The sequence below is a fragment of the Haliotis rubra genome, unplaced genomic scaffold (genome assembly GCF_003918875.1).
Source record: "Haliotis rubra isolate DU_JTF1 unplaced genomic scaffold, ASM391887v1 Scf176, whole genome shotgun sequence".
NCBI lineage: Eukaryota > Metazoa > Mollusca > Gastropoda > Lepetellida > Haliotidae > Haliotis > Haliotis rubra.
This window is the reverse complement of record NW_025765736.1, coordinates 1649332-1674161: the sequence shown is the minus strand read 5'-3', so window position 1 is coordinate 1674161 and position 24830 is coordinate 1649332. Positions and strand designations below refer to the sequence as shown.

At 43.1% G+C, this 24830-nt stretch overlaps 2 long non-coding RNA genes across 2 annotated transcripts in view; one reads left to right on the top strand and one right to left on the bottom strand.

The window, feature by feature from the left end:
- Nucleotides 1-1574: 1574 nt before the first annotated feature.
- Nucleotides 1575-24112, bottom strand: LOC124273094. The gene is made up of 5 exons (XR_006897548.1): nucleotides 23937-24112; nucleotides 17180-17239; nucleotides 15743-15842; nucleotides 3214-3218; nucleotides 1575-1588 (listed from the first exon to the last, which is right to left on the bottom strand). It is a non-coding gene; the product is annotated as an uncharacterized LOC124273094 (long non-coding RNA).
- Nucleotides 15289-24830, top strand: part of LOC124273095 — a 28090-nt gene continuing 18548 nt past the window's right edge. Inside the window, exons 1-2 of the long non-coding RNA XR_006897549.1 lie at nucleotides 15289-15440; nucleotides 18749-18755. This is a non-coding gene — a long non-coding RNA (uncharacterized LOC124273095). The remainder of the gene's footprint in view (nucleotides 15441-18748; nucleotides 18756-24830) is intronic.

Below are 24830 nucleotides of genomic sequence, written 5' to 3'. Positions count from 1 at the left end.
ACATAGATGAAAACCGAGATACTTCAGCTAAGTCCGCGGTAGCTCAGTCGGTTGAGTGGTGCGGCCCATTATGTATAGTCTGCGCAAGCTGTACATGTGGGTTCATATTCCGCCGTCACAACTTTGTGTGATGTGATACACAATTCCCCTTGGGAGAAAGCGCAATACATTTCTATTTCTCCCTTGGGGAATTGTGGCTGCCGGGGACATTTTACTAATTTTTATAAGAGTAGGGGTAATGGTAGCAAGAGCTAAGGGTCCGACCAAAGCCTTATTTGTGAAATAAGGCTTTTGCAGAGGCTTTTGTTGGACCTGGTCCAAACCGCTATTACTCCTACTACTCCCAATCTAGTCCTATGGGGCAATAAATAATACATAATTTCTGACTATTTGACTAAAACATTTTACTTTAAACAGAGGAACAAAATCACAAAATAAGTTTTCACATCCCCTGCCTTATTCAAAACTATTAATGGAATTATTTGTTGACAAAATACTTTCACTACTCAAGAACTGTCACAAAATGACTACCAAAAAATATTTACGAGTAGTAGACAGGATGGTGGTATGCGGGATCAGGGTAATCTAAAGCTTCATTTAATAGATGAAGCCTTAGTCAGACCCTTCCCATTACCATCTACTATAAAGCTTTATTTCATAAAATAAGACTTTAGTCGGGGGACGCTACTATAGCGGACGTTGGTATCTTACCTCTATGTCGTGTTGGTAGGAGGTAGCATTGTGCCATACGGTACAATCAATAATTCTTCTCTCACAAACCCTCTGCCGGGACCATCCATCAAGTAGTATAAGGTAGGTTCGTTGGCTTTGATGTCAACTTTATCTATGTTGTAAGTTTTGACTGACCATATTGGGTCAGTAGCCCGTTTCAGTATCCCCTCATGTTCCCCAGGCTCGTATAAATATCTCACTAGGACCCTGTCTGGTATCTGTTTCTCCTTCCCGTAAAGAAGGTGCGGCCCGGCTCTGCTGCTATCGATTTTAATTTTATAGCGTCTGCCGGCTTTTTACCGGTGAGCCGAGTAACTTCATGGTTGATTGCCGCCACCACCTTAGGGAGCCGTTCAACCCATTCAGTCGATCGTTTTTCCAGGTTGGTCATTTCTCTCGCATACTGATGTCCGAATAAGCGCTCAGCCAAAGTCCTATTGAATCTTTCAACTATAGCTTGACTGCGATGAGCCCCGACAGCACCACGCCTGACCTTTGTATCGTGTTTATCCATCAGGTGTGACACGGCACCCATGAATTCCCTCCCTGGGTCAACTTGCAATACAGTAGGCCACGTTAGTGGACTGCGTTTGTATATACGCTCAATAGCTTGAGCTACCTGATTCGAGTCTTTCGTGGTCAATGGTTCAGCTTCCTTATACCGGCTGGCTACATCCACGATAGTCAGGGCATACTTGTAGGTTTTACGTCTCACCCTGTCGTGAGGTAGGAACAGTAGGTCTGCTTGGTGAACACTATTAGTCATATTAATACCAAACTTCCTTCTAGGCACATAGCGTGGTGGTGGTAAATATATCTGCCAAAGTGCTTGTTTTTCAAGCCATGTTTTGACCTCCTCCGGGGATATTCGGGTTATTTTAGATAGCTTATCTACAGCGCTAGCTCCTTTCCAGTACCCACGTGGGCTATAGTAAATAGCCTCAAACTTTTTCTGGTTCCGTGACATGTCACCATTTATTTATACCTATGTTCTTGGTTCAATTTTTCTCTCATGCCCACGCGGCGTCGTGTTTATCCCATCAATAGCTATCCAGCGTTTGGTATCCATAGGGGATAATGATGTTTTATTTATAGTCAGCCCGTATATCCTATGCCCATCACTTCTAAAGCGTGTTCATTTTATGTCTAAAGGTGCGGGTCTTGAACAGGGCTTCCTTGAATCTGGTGTGTTTGATGTGTTGTTTCACCACGTATTTTTACACCCTTAGCTTTCGGATTTCACCATTGTGGGTCTTCAGTATGGAGTACATCTTAGGCCTCAACCCTATGTACTTTCGGCTATGGGCGTGCCAGCACACTCGTCCTTCATCTTACCTAGGACCTTTTTATTCACCGTGCTGTGTATGGTATGGTCCTTGGGGTAATCGCTGGTGTCATTACAAATCGAGGTGTTTTTCATGTCCTCGTTACCGTCCTCGGTTCGAATCTCCATCAGCAGGGAATCCGTGTCAGTGTATAGCACTTCACACCTGTCGCCGTACTGTTTCTTCAGCTCGTTGTAGTAAAAGTCGTACATCAAGTGTTTGGATAAATCGAGGATGCTCATCCCAAAGTAAACAGGCGGTTTAATATTATGTGACTTTTCTTCATGTGTATGGCAGCCAGGTGGTTATCGAATATCTTACTACGGTTGAATGCAGGGTTAGCGATCAGCTTCCTGAGTTTTCCTCCTCATTTGACCGAACCAGCTTCACGTCTGGCGCGTTTCCTCAGGTTCTCCATCGTCTTACCGAATACCGAGTTGTTCATGAGCTTATATAAGTTTTCTCAAAGTCACTGGTGGCCAGCTTTGGGAGGTCGTGTTCATTCTGATGTAAGGCTCCATCCATGGGCTCTGGTTGAACTTCAGCACTCTGTGTATTTTGGTCAGTTTCATACCCAACGACAGGTACAGCTGCAGGTTGCGATAGTGAACTATGTATTTGGTCTTATTCATTAAGTTAGGCCGAGAGTTTTCAACACCGTCACCCGCCTATCTAATAAGTTATGTTGGTATTCAGACATCCAGTCTGGGTTAACCCTCATCACGTTCGGGAGCTAGCGGATAGCTGTTGTGTGGCGTGTGTAATGCCTTGGGATACTCAAAGTCTACCGAGGATATAACCTTTGTTGAATCGGTAGCGATGCTCATAATATCGAAATCGGATGATACCCATTTGAATCCCCTGTTGGTAGATACTGACTCATGGCCCATCCGTTACAGGTTATTTGCGTCGAGATAGAGAATGTGATTGGTTGGTTTGCTAGGGTTGCGTAGCCATTCAATTATTGATTATTTGCTTTAAGCGTATCGTTTGGTTGCCATGGAGATCCCACCTCGCAAACCTTTCTCAATGAACAGGTGCATGTCATAATCAGTAAACAATTCCAACTTAACTCCGGTCTTTTTAAGCAAGGCATCCCACGACAGACCTGGGCTGGTGTAATACCATGCTGGATCTAGTTTATACTGCTTGATACATGTCCTCCTAAATGTCTCAAACCGTCGGCTAATAGTAGTACATCCATCTTCAAGTACAGATGTCGTGATAGTCACCCAGGTTTTACAACCAAGTTTATTCCATACATTAATAAGCGTCACAGTAATCGTCTTGGATATTTCGACTTCGGTCAGATTGCTGTAAAATTCTCTGATGGGGGTAGTCTGGTCTCGTGAACTTAGTCCAACTATCCATGTACTCATAGGGATACACACCTTTTCTCATAAGCAGAGATCTAGTCTCGGCGTCTGTGTATCGATCGGTGATAGGGAAAGGTATCGTTAGCTTTAATCAGGCTGGCTAATGGCGACAATAGAAATTGACACGAGTCAATGAACCTAAGTCCGTCTAAGCTGAAGAGAGATATTTCTCCATGTTGTTGGGGATGCCGTTATATTACCATCGATTTTAGCGATGGCCTGCATGATTAAGTGAGAGTCGTACCCTCTCAAGTTGTGAAAGACAACGGGAATGTTTATTGTCTTAGGGTTGATTCTAAGCTTGAGGTTACACTCGTTATGGCGCGCCTCTATACTTACGGTTATGTGACAGTGATCTCTCACGAATCACCGTTCAGTGGTGAGTCACACACGTGACAGTTAATGCTACGGGGTGTGAGCTAACCTGTCGGCTTGGGTCATACGCATGGGGCGATTCTATGCAACTTTTCCCCTAATAATTTCTTCTTCCTCCTTCAAACACTTTAGAAACCTTTCAACGGCGTCAGAACCCTGTACACTACGGAGATTTCGTTTCCCGTCTGTGGACGACTATGTATCAAATCCACATGCTTCATGCTCTTGTGTTTTGAGTGTGGTTGGAGTACCCCCAATATCAACAGGTTTGACCAAGGCTTCAAAGTCGGCGTATATAATATAAGGAACAGACATTTGGTGCTTGTGGTTGTAGAATTTTAGGATATTGTCACCTTCCTCGGGCATGTCGTCGTTATAGCCGTCTGTCCCACACCTTGACAATACTCCTGGTGGGATTCTAATAAATCAGCTCGGCTGAAACCGTGCAGACATCGCATACAAAAGTGTTTTTTCCCACCGTGTTTCGACTGGTCGTACAACAACCGGCTGAAATGTTTTATCCACGTGTAGTGATACTTTTCACCTCGTTGGATCATAAATATATTGATAACACGAGGGGTTCCCCCTTTCCACCAGCGAGCTGAGCCTGTGTATTATTGTTGTGTCGTCTTCGTGTCCAAAGACATTTATAGCTAGATTATTCTGTTTTCTACTTTAGTGATCTGGGATATGGGGGTTGGTTCATCTATACCATCCCAGTTGAGTCCATCGTCTTGGGGATAACTAGAAGGCCTGTTGAATTAGTGTCAGCTGGAAACAAGGCTGATCTGATAGCTAATCTCAAGCAATCGTTTCCTCTATTCTTAACGTTTACTATGGCCTGTTTTTCTTATAGTAGGGAGGCAAGTCTAGGTATGACCAGCCTTTGAGCGGCGCGTAGTTAGCTATGTCTAGATAGACAATATCGATTTTATCTACAGCCCACCCGGATCCCAAGTGTGTGTAGCGTTCTAGGTATTCCTGTATCTGCTGAAAACTATTATCGATCGATGTGTTTATAGTCTCTATCTGGGTCACGACCTCTTGTACACCTCGGAAGTAAGGCTGAGCGTGCTTTCGGTAACATCCCCTCGTTCTTTTCGGTGTCATTTTAATTGTGATTTGAAATTTGATACTTCCAAGACTGGCTAGTTCCTGTTTTATTTTATCATCTATCAGGGGCTTAATATCTGAGACATCTATATTCCTATCAGCGGCGCATCGCCAGCCTCTTAAATACTTACCTACAGCTCAGTCGCGTCACGAACTGTATAGTATTCATAATTAGCGTACACACCTAAGGAATTAATGTCTAATTGGGCGCCCGTAAATGTAAAAATTATATATCCTCTCCGTTACCCCAATGAACTATTTTTAGATGGGCTGTTTCGATCCAGTGCTCACACTGTTTGATATAGTATTTCTTGAAGTTTAGCAGGTATTCCGATATACTTGTAAAACAATCTATCTGGTGTTGAGTCGTGATGGTCCCCACACATCTGAAGGGGCGAGTATACTTAACACCATCTTTAATCCATACCATTTTCAATATTACCTGAAATCTGAAGTTTAGTTTATCTTTGAGTATGTTTTTACCTGAGATTCTATGTCTTCACTGGGATCAAGTTCCACAAACATATCTATACGTAGGTGTGTAATAATCTCTAATTGGGGTCTATCTTGAGAAATGCGCCTCACGTTCTTTTATGTAGGCCTTTTTATTCGTAGATGAGGTGATGTCTGACTACGTTAGCCCGTGAGCTTTACATAAACAATAGTGTCCTTTGACTCCTATACCACACACAGAACCACGAGTAGTTGGGACTTCCCATGTGGAAATAACAGTACCCATGAGTACCGCATACCCTACCACAGGTCTCGGTCTTCCCCATAAGTATGTATTCGCATCTATACATGTTTAGCATACTTATATGTGTATTAGTCTAATTGCTTCACAACCAAAGCAGTCGCCGCTACACCCAGCTATGAAGGTCAGTTCACGGTCCATTTGTCCCTTGGATGGTGTGTAGTACTGGCGAGTGTTGGCTTCTGTAGTGGCTCCAATCGTTTACCAGTTAATAAGTAGTATTGTCACCGCTGCGTCGTTAGTCACATCGTGGAATGTTTGAGCGGCATGGTTTTCAGCCTGAGTTGTTCGTTAATGTAATCGATCCGCTGGAAGCGTTGTTTAGCGTACTTTCGGCCTGTGCTATTTGTAAGTTCTCAATAGCGAGATCGTGCGCTTCCTCTCCGCCTGTATTTCAGCCCGCGTGTGACTCTCGTAGTTTAGAGAAGAGGAAATTACTCCCGGAAAATGCCAGGGCATTCACTAACGCACCACCGACCATCATAGCAATCGTAGCCATCCTTATATTTATTTCATAATATCTTCAGGTATTATTCCTTGTTTTACTAGGATGTCTTTTGTGGCCATCGCCATACCAAGGTTCATTATTAGCATACCCATATCCTGAAGGTTGAAATCTAGCTTGATAGTTGGTTGTTTAAGCACCATTTTGGTCAACCGGTATCCTACGGCTAGACTGGCGACCCGCGGTGGCGTGGTATCGTCGTTGACGAACGTTTTCCCCTCAGACATTATGTATATGATATAAATATATTAAATTATAACATGATATGCGGGTTGACCTCTAATTGTGGGGGTTCCTCCTGGGATCCCTGTGTCGTGTATATAACCACGAGATAGCCCGCGGCAGCAGTTCGCGCCACAACCAACAAAATTAAGCTCGGGTGAGTCACCCTGATAATTTTATGTTGGTTACACCACCGTTTTTTACCGGCAGCTACTCTCTTAGGATTCTTCTGCCTGGTGACTGTGGGAGGGTTCACAGTCACCTGTGAAGGTCTCCTCCAGTTGGGGTGGGGTCTCCTCTGAAGGGTCTCTCCTCCTTGGGGTCTCCTGTGCAGCATCCATCTATACTATTATTATTATTTTTCCTCTCAAATTGACAATGCTTTGCTGTGATAATCGCCGCCGTCACGGGGCTAACAACATACCGTATTTGTGGTACAGCTCGCAGCTAATAGAGCTCAAAGTGTTCGATAAAGGGTCTTTCTCTAAGTCTTCCACAGGTAAAGTCGGCTCGGGGATGGGAAGGAAGTATGGCCTTAATACCAGTGTATATCTGGGTCATAGCCGATCCTATTGTCTTTGTCATCTCTGCACCTAGTCTAGTCTCATTATTTAGCGTTACAGTTTATCGATTTCTTCGGCTGACATTTTGTGAATTTTATCCGGTGTACTCCCCAAAGTAATGTTTGGCTTTGCCACCAACAATAGCGCCACCAGTTTCTCTCAAACTTATCATCATCCACCTGTATTTGGGGTACCAACAGTTGCTCTAGCAACTCCTCACACTCCATCCTATAATATGATAAGTAAGTTTTAGTTTTAACAATATAATATACGATATAAGCGAAACACAGAGAAATAAAGGTTAAGTTGAACACGACGAGCACTTCAAATGTCATAGCTATAACTAAATGCTAAGTATTTATACTAAGCATTGCTAAGCTTTGCTAAGCATTTACTAAGCATTGCTAAGAATTTACTAAGCATTGCTAAGCATTGCTAAGCATTGCTAAGCTAAAACACACTATAGGCTACTGGTTGGTCTGTCTTGAGCCGAGAGCTTAAGCGTGTTTAGTTTCAGCTAGCTGTTTCTTCACCCGTTCCGTTCTAATTTGCTCATCACATCGTTCTCTCTCAAACACTCTTGAGCGAATCCCTGTCCTTGCAGTGAAATAAGGCAACCCATCGCGTCTGCTCCTGAGGTCTTTCAACACCGAGTTGAACTTCTGCGTTAGCACCCAGGCGCTATTAGCTGCGTGTCGGCCTGAAAATGCCAGGTGCGATAGCATATCTCTCTTTTTGTTATCTGCGATTAAGCTGCAGTCGTCCAGTATGAACAGCGTCGACTCCCCTTTAAATTTCATATGGTAAGCTTTTAACCAGTCCTGTAGGCGTGGCCCCGGATCGACTCTGTATGCGTCAGGGTCCGTCATCACCAAAGGTCTTTCCGTAATGCGTTTTATTCATGCTCAGAGTAGGACACATGATAGCGATGTGGTCGAACACATCCCTGTAGTACCCTCCAACATATCCAACCGCAGCGGTCTTCCCACAGCCAGTCTGCCCGCGCACTATGGCGCAGTGTGGGTCAGCGAGGGCAAATCAGTAGATGGCTTGCCGCCAGGCAAATCAGTAAATGGCTTGCACGAATCTCCCATTGTCTATATTAAGTTCGCGGCGTCCATAATAGCGTACAGATATAATTTCAACTTGCCAGCGGGTTGAGCCTTCTTGGTAATCTGGATAGTAATTCGCCGCTACCATTGTCTATTCTCACGGCGCTACCGTGTAGTTTATCGTCATCCGTGGATCGCATGTCCAACCACAGCGGCGTACTTGTTAGTTAAGTATTCACCCGATTTATGCGGAGGATAGGTCAGGTCTTTGGCTATATATGGATGTTTGCTCGGCAGCTTTTTATCTCATCCCACTGCTGAGTGCGCCGCATACCATGACTAAACAGCTGGTTGGATGCGCCCTCGATGGTCACTTCCACCTTTTCGATCTCTGGGTTGAAAAACTTCGCTGTCCCTCGGAGCGGCTCGTAATCCTCCACAGGAACTACCAGGATGCCTTTCATAGATCGGCGCCCGGCCGCGTTCAGGTTGATATTCCACACAGTGTCGGCTCTTATCCCGCCGATGGATCTATGCCTCAGTATCACGATCGTACAGGATGGCTACATTACCCGTACTGGTTTGAACCTGCCTTGCCAGCTCGGGTTAGTGACCATGTCGAACTCCAGAGAGATGTTGTCTATGGTATAACTGGCCTCATCACCGTTCGGTCGCGCACTACTTTACTGTAGTCGATTAAGCGTTAGCTTCGTATTCAAGCCTATCACCCAGCGGCTTGGTAAAGCGGCGGCGTGTTCCGTGAAGCAACTTCGAAGTCGGCGGCACGCCAGAACCGGTTCCGTGCGGCTTGGCGATGGCCTTTTCACCGTCTGATAGCTTGTCTAACTGGTCTGCCGTGAAGGCATACCCAATCGCGCGACCTGGTCGATTTACTGATACCTTGGTACCGCGTCATTGGCGCGTTCTCCTAAGCTTTTCCAGAGGTCCTTGTAGCAGTGAAAGGCGTGGCTATCGTCGATACTCAGCACCTCGTTACGGTGATCTTGATGGTGGTTTTCTTGATGATAGCTTCGACCTACGTTCCGCACTAGCTTCGCGTTTGTGGATTGTCGGAGGTCAGCGTGATGTTGAGCATGTCGAACAGTGCCTGGTACAATGAGATCATTCGGCGCCAAGGTTTGGAAATCTAACCAGCAGCGTTTGATTCTGGTCTATCTTGCTGGGATTGTTGGTGATGGTCACCGACTGGCGCGGGCTTTGACACCTAGTGGCTCTCGATCTTCTGAAAGGATCTAGTTTTCTACCGTACATTGTTATATAAATGAAATATATAAGTTTTAATACTAAATAATGGCTGAAGGCGGTCATGAAGAAATACCTATGGATGATATGTGGGATGATAGTGCCGTGGATGATGAAACCTCATTCTCGCAAGGCAGCGAACTTCGTGAAGCAGGCCGTCAGCGGGTTTTACGATGGTTTAAAGAGGATAGAAATTACATTAGAGCCGTGGGGGCGAGAATATTCCAAGTTTTTTGTCGATGGTAAGGGCGCGCTGCGATTGAGGGCTCACCCAGAGATCGATCTCATGAATAAAGCACTAGAGAACCGCTTGCTTTATCAACACTTTCGGCGAGTCGCCATGGAGGTGACTTTATTCGCGATGAACTAGGCTTCATAGATTACGGGCGCACGGCCTAAAGCCCTTCCCCTTCAAGATCTGCAAGACATCAGAGCGCCACATCGGATCAAGACATGACTGATAACATTGAAAAGCTGTTGGCCACCTACCATGACAAACCCTTACCGGTTCGAATTTACCGCTCGGGAACTGCGCGGGGGCTGGACATGGCCATGCAAACCATTAGCGGCCATCTAAGTGAACAACACGGCCAAACTGGGCCGATATAGGCGACCATATAAGCCCATGAAAGGTCAAACTTCGGTGAAGCGGAGGGCGAGTCTCTGAAAGCCACCATCGAGGAGCGAATCGTAATTTGGAAGAGGAAAGGAAGACCCGGCTGGAAACGGCATCCTCCTTCCGAGACCAGCTTCGATCCCAGGTCAGCCGTGTGCGGGAAACCGTTGATCGAGCCCTCCACCAAGACACCACGTTAGCTGACAGGATCCGAATCCTGTTCCGTGAACAAGGCATCACCATCGCCAGCATTCTGACTGCATTGGGCTTCATCATATCTACCCTGGTGGTGTCACTTAGTGGGGGTACGCCTGCCGGCGGCGGTGGCGGTGGTGGCACAGGTGGTGTTAAAGAGTGGATTAAAAAACTAGGAGAAACTCTAGCTAAACTGGCTGGTAAGGCCGCCGAAGCCCTGCCTGGCATCCTGGGTAGCATCGTCTCGTGGTTGCTGAGTGTTTTAGCTAAAACTGCTCGTGGCTCAGTCAAAACCTGTGGGCAGCCATCGTCGCGGTAGCTGGTTTGGTGTGCGTGGCGGCTAAGGAATTTTTAACCAAATGAGCCCCAAAGCCACCCCACCAACCACCATGGCTGTTTTACGATCGATGTGCTGTGAACCCACAGTGGGTGCAGACTGGGGCTGTAGGTGTGTGTGTTGAACCCTAGGTTCGGGGATGGCGCCACTATACCCGTTTCACCGGTCGTGGGTGGTGGGGCGTGGGGACGTTGACATCTAGGTTGGCGCAACTTTTGGTCCGCCCGTGGCTACAATTATTTCGTTGTTGTAGCCCACCACTTTTTATTCTCAGTTGCATATAAACTTCGGGCCATGTACAGTCCCGCGTCGAACCGTAGTCGACTTTCGACCTGGCGTATTCCAACACGTCTTGGTAGCGTTTGATGGCACTTTCGGAGATCAACTGGAGCATTGATAGCATCCTCTACGTTGACAACGAATTGTTTCTGTCGTCGTAAGCAGTCCCTTTACCTAGGATATTTGAGCGGCGTTTGCGTCTGCGCGCAACAGTGCCCACCGCGTGCGTTCGAATCGAGTCATTCAAGCGTTCGGTGCGGCACGAGTATACCCTTTTCGATTCCAACATGAATTTTTTCCAATCACCACCCTGCTCGAACCTCAAACTTCGATAATCCTTACTGTCGTCGAATGCCATGTAGCGGTCATCCCACTCGTTGGTTGTGATATGATGATATGCACTTGTATCCCCAATCTTTCAACTTCTGCTGCTGGCTTCCACGAGAGGCATGTTGTGAACAATAGGAATACCCAATCCGTGGTTCGGTCCGGCAAGCGCCAATCCGTTTTAGTATCGATTCGAATTAGATTTGCAAATCGTTAAGTAGGCCCGTCTATCGTATTGGTTGTTTACTGCATTCCACGCTTTTTCCTGTGAGGCCCGAGCTGATCTCTTTGAGGATCGCCTGACCTGGTAGTACCGTGAAACGTGAACACAGACTGACTCAGCGGTCCACGCCTAGTGTCGGATACACCACACCCGTTGTAGCGCACCACCGCGGCGAAGTTGAGTTGATTCTGCCAGAACTGCATCGGGTTGTTGAACCAAGCGTGCACTGTCTTAACGTTAGTCACGAAAACTTATACTTATCGAACACATCTATGAACTGGGCGTCGAAATACAATCCATCAGCGACCACGATCTTCATGTTTTAAAACTATTATATAATGAGTTTATATAACATGTACATAACACTTCCAGGAATAGCGGCGGCGAGGCCGTTCAGCTGGCACCTTGCGATCGATAACACGTCGGGTCAACTTCGAAATAGCACTGTCGCGATATAACCTACCTACCACGATGGACTAACATCAGCGCTAACAACAATAAACTGTTAAGTAGGTGGCGCTAGCAACAAGATAATTGGCGGTTACTACAGCGTGTGCTCTCTAGCGGCGAGGTATTCAAACCATTGGGAGCGAACTCAAGATGAGCGACTCAAAGCGGTACAGTGGTGTTAATCAACAACGGAAGAAACTCCTCTGCGGCTAGATTCGACCATTGGCTAGAACACTCGGTATGCCGCCTGAAGAGGTAAAACCAACGACTACAGTCACAGGCACTAAGTTACCCGACTTAGTACCGTGCGAGAGCTGTGCATTCATCTCAACCAGGTTAGCACAGCGGACAATATTCAAGGAGGTCACCCTTCCACTATACTTAGAGCAGTGCGGTTAAAGCGGAGAAATACAACGGCGGCAGAACCGAGTGGTTTTTCAACGCGTGGCAATATAAGAGGTTAACCCAGGGCAACATCCCTGAGCTGATAATATCGGTGTTAGATATAAATCATAATCTGCGTGAATATAGGATACCTCAGCGTAGCGCTGCACATAAAATGACCAGCGCACAAGGTCCGGAATGAAGTTGAAAAAATGCATCAATGTGGGGATCTCCGATCTCGAGGGACACCGCGGATTCGACGACCCGGGTAGATGGTAAAGTGTAATGCGCCTTGCAACTTAAAACAGCATTTATAAACGCGTTGAAGTTTCCAGTGGTACTAGCAACCTAAGCGATATAGTAGATACCTCAAGAGCGGCAGTCAACACTAAGTACACCCTTGTCACCACGGGGATGATAACTGGATGATATACCCATCACGGGGGCAAACTGTTCGACTTAACCGATGTTGAGAGCACTACCGTCGCCCGAAACAAGCCATATATCGCTTCGTTTTCACCGATGATGACAAGTGGGTGTTATTACGGGTAAAGTCGACTGGTTTCTCAATATTAGACTTCGGCTCCCCTACGTGTTTCACGGATAACAAAGACAACCACCTAAACAAAGTTAAGTGAACAACGGAACCCTGCTTTCGTGGCTTACATCCCGACTCAGAGGCGTGGCGTAGTCATCAGCCCACTTTCGCCAGTATGGCAGCCCACATGCTATCGAGTAAAGCGGGGATGCAAAGCGTGGTATTGCAGTTGGTGTCTGAATTGAAGGTGTGGTCAGGATCCTGGAGAGTCTACCGGCGAACTCAACACTGGTCATCCAAGTCTACCTAGGGAACCATCGCGGAATGATGTAGAGATCGTGAAGGGGTCAAACTCGGTGGGGAAACAACAACAGTATCACGTTTACTAGCGTTTACGTGCGGGTGGGTGTCGACTCAAAACCAGTCTGCAGGGTGTCACCGTGGTCGTGGAAGACACTATATCACTAACCAAGATATTCCTACCGACAACATACACTTCATGGGGGTGAAGTGCACCCTGAACTATTATCAGAAAACCAGTTGGAAATTATCTCGTAATAATATAGCAATGTCTTGGATTAAGCCCCAACACTACGATTAACGACTTAGGGGACACGGAGGGATTCGATCAGCCTGGTGAGGAAGACACCTTATACATCCTGCACTTGAAAGACAACGTGTATAGGCGGGTGTCGTTATCAGATTTTAAAGAGCCTGAATGGTTAGTCAACTTAACCCTCACCTCACCTTATATCTCCCTGAAACAAAAGAATACTATCTCGAGATTAGGAACAACGGTATGATTATAGGATCGTTCGTTCGAATCTAGTGTACAAGTCATACCAATACCAGACCACTTTCGGGCAACATGTTAGCTTCAGACAGTGGGAGGGTAAAGATAGAGATCAAATTACTTTCGATTACCAAGAGGTTTTAGAAATGTTGCGGAAAACTTCACATTCATCATAGGCGTCTATCTCGGAGATATAAGTTTGACTAGTAGTTATATTAGCATTATAGATGATATGGTGATAGGTTGGGAAGCCAGGTGTAATAACCAACGTTGTTGTATTATTAAGGTATCAGGAAGCGACCCTGTACCAACCCTTGATGGGGTTCGTCTCTTTAATGGGCGTGAGAGCTAAGACCCGCTTTTTTACATACGTTAATCTAAGTATTATCGGCTTTAAGTACATTAATCGAAGGTTAAATGAAACCCAATTAAAATATATTATGGGATTGAGCTATATCCCTGAATTAGTACCAGAACACTAGTTGGAAATTATATCGTAATAGTATTATAGAAATGTCTTGGCTTCACCCCAACACTAAACTTAGCGATCTAGGGGACCGCGGAGGGATTTGATAAGCCTGGTCATAAAACACCTCATCGTCCTATTATTTAACAACGGTGTGTACATCTGGCAGGACCTGGCAGTCTTTAAAGAACCTAAATGGGTGATCAACGTGACCACCACCGCACCTTATATCTCACTAGACAAAGATGGTTATGTCTCTGAAATTAGGAACAACGGTACCTTGCTCACGTCTTTCATTCCAACTGAAAGGATGATAGTTTCTAACTCTGAATATTGGCCTAGGGACACCCTGTTAATTTCAGCCAGGAAGTCTCAGTTAATAGCCACCCACCACCATCATTCCATAATAGGGGTTAGGGGTATGGAAACAAACTCCACACTCATCGTAGAAGTCGGTTACAAGGATAAGTTTGATTTGGATGACCTTGACCCATCCCAAACTTGGAACTTTTACCTGGTGTAACAATACGTTGGGGTAGCGACCCCTTAACATCAGGTTTTTATCTTGCATATTAAATGATGATACGATTGGGGACTCCCAACAGGGATTACTACCCCCCATAATAAACTGCAATGATGTTGAGATAGACCAAAAGTTACCTATTGACCCTTCCCGTATCTACACATATGAGAATCTAAGTTTTATAAGCCTCAGGTACGTTGGCCAACTATTAAGTGATGCCCAATTAAAATATCTTTTGTAATATATATTATAGGATGGGACTGTATCCAGGCATAGATGAAGTAGTAAAGACCCTGGAAACCGTAAAGCGGGTTTAAAGCTTGAGACAATTATGTGATGTAAGGCGCCAACTAGAACAAGATCGTGATAAGCGGAAAGCACTGTGTAAGAAGTACCATAGAGCTTTCAACATCGTGGATGGGGCCGATACTACCCTGATGGCAACTAGCATGGGACTAGGGGTGGCAGGTGTTGGGTTGCTGACAACCATCGTGGCCGCACCCATAGTGTTGGGTATTGAAATAACGGCTGGGGTGTCAGGGTTGGCTGGATTGGTATTTAAATTTGTTTCTCGCAGACTGCAACGTAAGGCATTGAAGCATGATGAGATCAGAGTTCTGGCTGAAGCAAAGCTTAACACAATAGATGATCATATTTCCACGGCACTCACTGATAACAAAATCTCGGAGGAGGAGTTTCGTTTAGTCCTCTCTGAACTCGCAAAATATCATAGAATGAAACAAGAAATCCGGTCCAAGTCTCGTAAAAGTACTACTATCAGCGAAGACGAGAAAAAAAAGTACATAGAACAGGGGGTACGAAAAGCCCAGCAAGCTTTCATTACCAACACCAAAGAGATCCTAGGCGATTCACGTTAAACTGTTTCGTCGAGGTCAACGTGACATAGCGGCATGTTGACATAGATAAAACGAACTACTTGATGGATGGTCCCGGCAGAGGGTTTGTGAGAGAAGAATTATTGATTGTACCGTATGGCACAATGCTACCTCCTACCAACACGACATAGAGGTAAGATACCAACGTCCGCTATAGTAGCGTCCCCGACTAAAGTCTTATTTTATGAAATAAAGCTTTATAGTAGATGGTAATGGGAAGGGTCTGACTAAGGCTTCATCTATTAAATGAAGCTTTAGATTACCCTGATCCCGTACCACCATCCTGTCTACTACTACAACGAGGATGACCAGCATTAAAGTTTTCCTTGCACAATTTCAAAGGCTGAGTAACCACGGTAACTTAATGATAACTAGGTTTTTTTTTATTCTTTTACATTGGTCCAATATATGAGGCTGTATACATAACAAACCCACCTGGTCCACATGGGTCATCTGCCGTTATTTTCCAACAGCATCTTATTCCTCCATCAGTGCGATGCTTTTGGCCTGCTTTACATTCAGCGTGAACCTTGTTCTGAAGAAGTATTGGATGCAGAGATGAGAAATCAGGATGACTTGAATGAAATAAGAACTGTACATTTGGAATAACACAGTAAGCACCACACATATATTTATATATCAGTATACATGTTCTCCCACGATGCAGAATTATAGTACTGATCAGACTGAGAAATATGTAGTGAGTGAGTTTGGTTTTACGCCACTTTTAGCAATATTCCAGCAAAGGTGCCATCTTTATTCCATCGAGGTGCAATGCTGCTCAGAAACCAAGTCAACAATCCATCGAGGTACAATGCTGCTCAGAAACCAAGTCAACAATCCATCGAGGTGCAATGCTGCTCAGAAACCAAGTCAACAATCCATCGAGGTACAATGCTGCTTAGAAACCAAGTCAACAATCCATCGAGGTACAATGCTGCTTAGAAACAAGTCAACAATCCATCGAGATACAATGCTGCTCAGAAACCAAGTCGCCAAGTCTGATAAGGCCAGCACAGGGTGCTTAGGATGCGTCACAATAGGAAGTTGACTAACATTCATCTTTGAAATCAACATGTTTTACAGGAAAAACAGTTACTAAATTATAATCATAAAATGTAATGAAAAGGAGCCCAGACACCTTCATTTTCAGAAGAAACTGTTTTAAGCTAGACTTTCCACATAACCTACACTTGTGTGGACTTTCTTGGATATATTTGTTTAAGCCAGACCAATTTTATTTCTTGTTTTACGGATTTTGGTCCCCAGGAAACCTAAAGGCAGGATGGAAAAAATATAAAAATAAAAATCACCAGTCAAAGTAATATTTCTTTTAAATATTAAAAGTATTTTACTACTGGCAATTTATGAAGTTTATATGGGGCAAGATATAATCTGAAAAAAATTTCTTGTAAGTTTACCTTTTTTGGCCAATAAAAACATCAGAATTTTATGGTTTTATTCTTATTCTTGAAAAAAATGACCAGCGGATCCGTAAAAGAAGAAATAAAATTGGTGTGGCCTTAAGGGTCTGAATGACAGACTAAGCCCCCCACCCCCACCCCAATGTCTGTATCCAGGAACCCCCGAACGACCCTATCCTAACTCCTTCCGATGACTGGATTGCATTGAATTGGCATAATGGGCTCTTACTGACAAAACCTGCAAATAAATAACATAAATAATGATTTGATATAGAAATCTTTCAATGTTTCATCACAAGGCATTGTCACTACATGATATGGTACGTGCCTAAGTAGGAGGAAGTCAACTCCACACAGCACAAACTGTTCCTCTTGGTAATACACCATGGAACTGAATCAATATGACCGACACGTCAAATTGATGGCAAATTATCACAAAAACACTCACCACAACCATTAGAAGCCCGACTGCTAAACAGATAATTCCCAATTTCGTCATGACTAAAACCTGAAACAGATGTAAAGATGTTTAATTCAGAGTGACTCAGTCAGTGGTTAGGAGAGCATGTGAGTTTAGCTTGGCACTGATTTAATAAAAAATTCAGCTATCATTTTGTTTGGTGGGGGAGGAGTATACAAAGTTATAGATAAGGTCCTGAAAATTACTGGCAGAAAACACCAGCAGAAACAGCTCCAGGTTACCATGTGACCATGTCCATCTAACTTTGAGAAACACTGAATGACCAGTTTCCCTGGACGAGTCTATGAACGTTTGAGTTAATTAAATTACGACAGGTACATGTATGAATGCAGGGCTTGACCTCATCAAGCAGAGTCCCTCCCTTGTCAACCTGCCCCCAAGCATAGCCCCTACCCCAGCCGACCCTCCCAGTCCTTTCAGGAAATGTAACCTACGGTGCAACCATAGCTACTAACTATTTTGTGCCAGGCAAAACAGGTTGCACCTGCTGCTTAATTTAAAATTATACACAAAGAAAAAAGTTCAGCACCCCCTGATATTTTTCATGAATTTTTCCCCCCATTATTTGAAATAGTGATACAAGGTATAATTATGGGAAGAGTAGAGTTTGCGTGAAACGATATAACCAGTGATGCTTTACAATCCCACTCGTGTGGATTGTGGCATATGTCGAAATAACCCACCTCGGCCTAACTGGGCGTTCAGTGGGATGCGTAATACGATATCCAGAGAAGCATGTTTACTCGTAAAATCGGGCAAAACTTAGATAAAATACGAATAGCTGCTGAAAATAGATCAGACTATAGATGGCAATTAGGTCGCTCAGCCAGGTATGACGACGGACCGTCTCATCTATTGATTAACATATTATGTTTCTTTCTTTCATATAGTTAATGTTGAGATATGTAAAAGAGTATGATACCCCAAAACCATAGAAACGCATTGTAGTATATAGGTGGCATGACCACCTGAAGATTGACAGGACTGGATATTATTTGTAAATTGTTATGACGTGCCGTGTACCTCCCCAGTATAATTGCCCTAAAGGATTATCTTATCCTAGCTGATATCTCTATCCCCAAGCCCGACCCCAGGTTTTGCTTTTCTGACGGCCCCTCCCATCTGTTTCTTTTTATAGTGACAGTGAGAGTGCATGGTAGCTACATCCTTAATAGTTTCGGCATAAAAGTTATTATTTGTTACGTCAGCTATCGTTTATAATGAATCTACATCTAATTTCAAATTGGGCATTTAAAAAGTGTCCTTTGTAATACAATATCGTCACACACTAATTTGCATAGAGCCATGGTCTGTTCCAAATAATTTTTTGGAAAAACGCATTGCTCATTTCTACACTAATTTACCCTCCTCAGTAAAGTCCTTTTTCTCCGTTTCCTATCTCTCTACCACCGAGACTGTAGTGAGGCCGAACTTAGTTTAACATATTTCACACTTTCACATATCAACTACATAAATTGTAGAGATAAAAGAGAAAATACAGTTTTTTTCTATTTCCAACAGTACTATAGGAATCAGATTATTGGTATGCATACCGCAGGAATGTCCTTTAAGGTGATTGGACGAAATCTGGGCTACCATTACACCGTTGTTAGCTGTTTAGTCCGGAAACATGGGTGGACCAGAAGTGCAATGGACCGTCCAAGGTCTGGAAGGCCTCCTGCCACTACATCGCGTGAAGACAGACAACTGATACCACATGCACGCCGAGAACCCTTCAGTACAAGTCATCAGCTGGAAAGACTGTGGGTACCCAATCGACCCATCAGCACCAGAACAGTCAGAAGTCGTCTCAAAGCGGCAGGATTGACGGCCAGAAGTCATTAAACGTCCCTTGACAGACCATCATAAACGTGCACGTTTGACATGGTGCTTGGCCAGACGACACTGGAATCTGAGGACCTGAAGGAAAATCCATTGGTCGGACGAAAGTCGCTTCTTACTTCATGTTACTGATGGACGTACAGGTGTTTGGAAGCATAAGAACAGAGGTTATACCCCCAGGGTGCCGTTGTACAAAGCGATCTTAGCACTAAGGTGGCCGTAACTCACATACCTTAACATAGACTTAAGGTAGTCGTAGTGCTAAGGTGGCCGTAACTCACATACCTTAACATAGACTTAAGGTAGTCGTAATGCTAAGGTGACCGTAACACACATACCTTAACATAGGCTTAAGGTAGTCGTAGTGCTAAGGTTGTTTTGTACAACGGCACCCAGGAACATTCTGTCAACTGTTGCCTATGGAGGAGTATCTGTCATGGTGTGGGGATGCCTCTCTCACGATTGCAAGCTGGATTTGGTCACCATTCGGGGCAACTTAACGAGAGCTCAATGCATCCGGGACGTCCTACAGCCAGTCGTACCTCATTTCGATAACCATCCACTTGCTACACGACCTCAGGACATGGACGATAATGCCAGGCCTCAGTCATGTGCCCTAGTGGATTACATGAAGACCAATGCAGTGGCCAGCGTTAAGCCCAGATCTGAACCCTCTGGAGCATGTGTGGGACATAGGGCAGCGAATCCAGGCAGGGAACCCTCCAGTACAGAATTTACATCCGTTGGAGGCAGCTCTGCATGCTGAGTGGTTGTTATTGACCCGAGAACAGATCCGACGTCTGACTGGAGGCATGAGACGTAGGGTGGAATGTGTCATCCGAGTATGTGGCAGATCCACCCGGTACTGATTAGTCTCATTTTCATGTGACAATATCAATGTCAACACAGTTTCATTGACTTGCACCTCCATGCTTTTGGGGGTTTTGTTTCGGGGTAAAAACAGTATCTGTGATAACATGACGTAATCGCTATTAAATTCTAACCACAGCTCACAGATGGCTGTTCTATCAGATGGCATTTGATTGATTTTGTACATGACATTTGGGGGGGGGGGGGGAGAAAGTTATTTTGTACATAAATTTTAGTGGGGGAAAGTCACATTGTACATGCTTCTCCATAAAAATCATCATCACACCCCCAAGCCTTAAATAATGAACGGTCCCTAATTGCAAAAAAAACACAAATATTTTGCACAGTCACATGAAATCGACAGACCAACTGATGATTTGTCTCACGAGGGGAACACTTGCTTTTAGAACAGCCAGGTGCACAGTGAGCCAGTCCAGCCAGGTAATCAACAAGCATGTGTAATGAAATTTCTATTTCACATACTTACATGTGCAACTCGCACCTGGCTGTTCTACCAGCAAGTGCCCCCCACCCCATCCCCTGCATGGTCATGTTAAACTGCGTCTGCCGGCAGATCATATCAGTGAGTGAGTGAGATTAGTTTTACGCCGCACTCATAAATATTCCAGCTATATGGCGGCCGTCTGTAAATAATCGAATCTGGACCAGACAATCCAGTGATCAACAGCATGAGCATCGATCTGCGCAATCGGGAACCGATGACAAGTTTGATAACACCACCGCAAGATCTACCTTTTCATTAGTAATTAATTCAGATATCTTACTGCATCTGTGGAACGGCATGGACACTGACAGAATGTTAAGTGACACTGCCACACACCTCAAAAACGTAAAGTTTAGAACTATCACAAAGCGTTGTAAACACCTTTCCAGTTTTGTAAAATACTAAGATTAACAAGAAAGAAAGCAGTTTTAGAACTATAGATCTAACACTCAAGCATAACCAGCATCAATGGTGGATCAGAAAAGATCGGCGATAAGTCATTTTTCACACCTCAAATACACCCTAACAAAACAAAATTAAATTATAAAACTATCACTATTACTTGAAAACACCTTTCAACTAAAGGTATATTTCCCTTCTAAAAATTAAACGAATGTGAAAGAAGTTTTTAGCTATATAGATATCTAGATCCTAATAGACGGATCCATTCCCGGCCGATAAGCCCCGCCCACTTCGTTTTTGACGTTAGGGGGGGGGACAACCACGGACTAATCACAATGGCGTCACTGCCTGCGATACGTACGTGATTGCGAACGTTGTTGATGAATTCTGCTTGTAGTACGTTGGTATCCGTCGTTTGTGAATAATATTTAAAGAGGAATGTTATATGTACTTTTTAATTTATTTGAGTTGACAGATTGTAATTGGTGAGTGAGAATGATTTGCATGCTCAATGAAAAATCGTCTCGGCCAGCTGCTGAGTGAGTAAGAAGCGTGTTTCCTTTCGAACCAAATAACATGTCTGGCAATTCACGTCCGTCTAAGATGTTAGCAGGGAAAGGGTAACTGAAGTAAGTTGTTTGGGTTTTTTCCAAAATTCCCATCGTAATATTACAAAAACCGTGAACACAGCCACATGTTCAACTTTTTCAAGTTGGAGATCGTTTCGGAGTCTATAAATAGATGTCAAAACTGCGTGTGGCGCCTTTATTTATTTATACGTTGTTCAAATTTAGTTAAATCAATAATGTGAAAACATGGGTTTCTACCTTTTAATGAACAAAGCAGAAAAATATGTCCCGTCTACTACTTCGTCCACCTTATTTGTCTATATTTGTAAACAAAATAAATCACTGCATATCCTATTTGATCTCATTTGGGAACCTGGCAAAAGGTTATTGGGCTTGTAAACAGTAGATCTATAAGTTTCCATGGACGTATCTGGACATACCAAGAAGCAATATTCAGCAGCTAATCTGCAGCAGTTCTCAGTATAATTTCTCTTCAAAATCTGTACACCATCCTAAAATGACACTGAATATAAGGAAATCCATTTTTAAATCATCCTTTCCAATATATTTTTCTATGTGTACTTTGTTGTGGTATCATAATATACAAACTTCCACAATACTGGGCTTCATGAACTGCCAGCATTTACGTACAGTTATGTCACACCACAATAACACAAAGATCCAACATATAGTCTTCACCTGTACACTGACCCATCTTCCAGAAATAGGAAACCTGTGATGCAAAATCTTTGAACTGAGGATGCACAGTTATCCAAACAATTAACTAGCATTGAAATAGAATGTTATACAAAATACATATATACTGCTTTTTCTTCATAGATATTTAACTGCTAACTACTAATGTAAATAAGGTGTAAAGAATATATCCTAAGTTCAAAGCTTTTCGTCAATAAAATTACATATTGTCATTATTGCTTCTTAAACAATGATAATCTTTGTTTTATTAGATCTGAGACCATATCCCTTAGGGGCATAACACTAATTTTGATCTATTTCCTTTTCTGAGATACTTACTACTGTCATCAAAAATATATTTAAGTTGTTTCTAAATTGGTAACAAAATAAAGGTTTAGGAAAACACATGAAAATGTCCTGAAGCTTTCACGTCCTTCAAACCAGTGTGAAATTTAATATGAAACTCATTTTCAGAATAACCATCAACAAACCTAAACAATTTGTCCAAAACCAACATCTTAATAAACACTACTTTGGCTCAAATGTCTTCAAATAATGGTAACCTCCTCAAAAGCTGATGATTTCTAAGAAGTTTTACATCAAATCTGGGATAAATATATGTTAAAATATTCATTCCAGTTACATGACTAGTCAACTGAAAATTTTGTAAGTTATTCTGTTCCAAGACTGAATAATGCCTGACCAGGGTGTGACCTTTATTTTTTTTCAAATTCTCTGAATGTTGAAATTTATTATCATGAGCTTGATACTAGTAATCATTTTCAGAATAATCTTTTTAGTAAATATATTATTTAAAAATCCCAAAGATATCTTACAGCAGGAGCCAACAAACTAAGTTAATTAGTAGCAAGTGATTGTTCTGCCAGGGTACGTATTTAGTGTTTGTTTGCCTAGCTCTGCCTTAAAATCACATGAAACTGATATGTCAGTCAATTAAGTAGTTATTTATAATTGATTATGTTATTATTTATTTTATTAACTTTCCACGTTTACTTAAGGACGCAAGATTCTAAAAACATACCTTGCTATCATTTCCAGTGAATTATAATTAAAATGACAGTTATGTTATTACTCCTAAAATGTACCAGTGCACCTCCCCTACATGTTAAAAAATTATGTTGTAACAAAAATTCAAATGAAATAATGTCCTCATAGTTAAGAAATACACTTTTATTTCACTCCGTCCAATATTCCAGAAAGTCACTATTCTTCTCACATAGTTTTCATCTCTGATCCACATGGAGTAACGTAATTCAATTCAAGGTCCCATCTCTTTATAGAAATTCTGAAATATTTATGGCTTGGTTTTATAGACAATCATTTGAATTAATTTTGTTATTTGGATGTTGTCTGATAGGCAACTGCTGACACTGACTGTGTCCGTTTGAATATAAAAAATATTATTCCTGGAATATTTTCAATAATAACAGACACTGTACTGTAGGCTTTCAGATTGAGTTTTTGAAACTTTAAAACATCCTATAATGTGTGACAAATTTAAGAATGTCTAAGGGCGATGATAACAACATCCACCACATTGTTCTGTAATGTAACAATTTCTTCGACCGTAACCGAAATCAGATCGCTGTCAGATTTGCTTACATTGTGTTACGGCTTTCTCGCCCGTCTCATTTCAGCTTTATGGTGTACCAACTCAGTGCCCAGTATTGACAAAAAACGTTAAGCAAAAACAATTTTGTAGTTACAAGAATTGCCAGTGTTCATAACACTTGTAAAATCTTCAACTGCTTTTTGTTGTCATCTATTGTTAATGATTTTGCAAATGTGCGAAAGTGTGTAAATTCGTGCAAATTCTCACCCTCAAGCAGACCGTAGGTTTCGTGAGCGATGGTACAGGCATTTCATTGATCGTGAGGCCTATCGCGCTCCTTGGTCCGCCTCAAATCTTTTGTCTTGGCCGTAATGGTCGTGTTAAAGGTACACATCAAATCGCAGCAATATGTAAGAGATATAGCGAGTGTGAATGGCATAATACGAAGCACATCGCTTCCGAGGCATCGTTTGACCCCGGAAATAAGTGTGACAAGTCCACAGAGCGCGCCCGGCCTGCTGATTGGCCAAAATTGGACGCATTGACAGACTGGATCGGTCTATTATTGATTCTTTCTTCGGTGTGTACCGAGAACAGAAGCCAGGAGCTACGACATGCCGACTTGAAACTTTACTACAAATCTACTGTACTAATACCGACACTAATAACAATTATTTGACTTAAAATGAAGTGACAGAATAGGTAACTTATCTTCTACATGTAGATTTTCAGTTGTCACAACACTCAGCGTATGTAATCAGCTGTTGAAATAAACCAAGCTCAATCTTAAAAACTACGCTGTCGCCATATTCAAGGAAATTGGCTACACTGGTCACGACACGAGCCGAGGCTTTCCCTGGTGGTACATGCTAAAATCAGTTTCTAAATGCTTAAATCAAGCCCACACGCACAAACACATCCACTCCAAACCAAACCAAGTTGTACTGAAAAACAAACAGGAAAATAAGATCTCGCACTTATCCCGGTGTCTGGGGGGTTTCGACGATGTAAGACAAAAACGTATTTTTCATCTGTAATATCCTTTAAAGTTTGTATTTTACTAACCTTGAGTGATAAATGATATGTTCATCTATTTCACACAAAAATATCAAGTGTTCCCTACAAAAATAGCGTTGATGACATCGTATCGACGAAACTGTT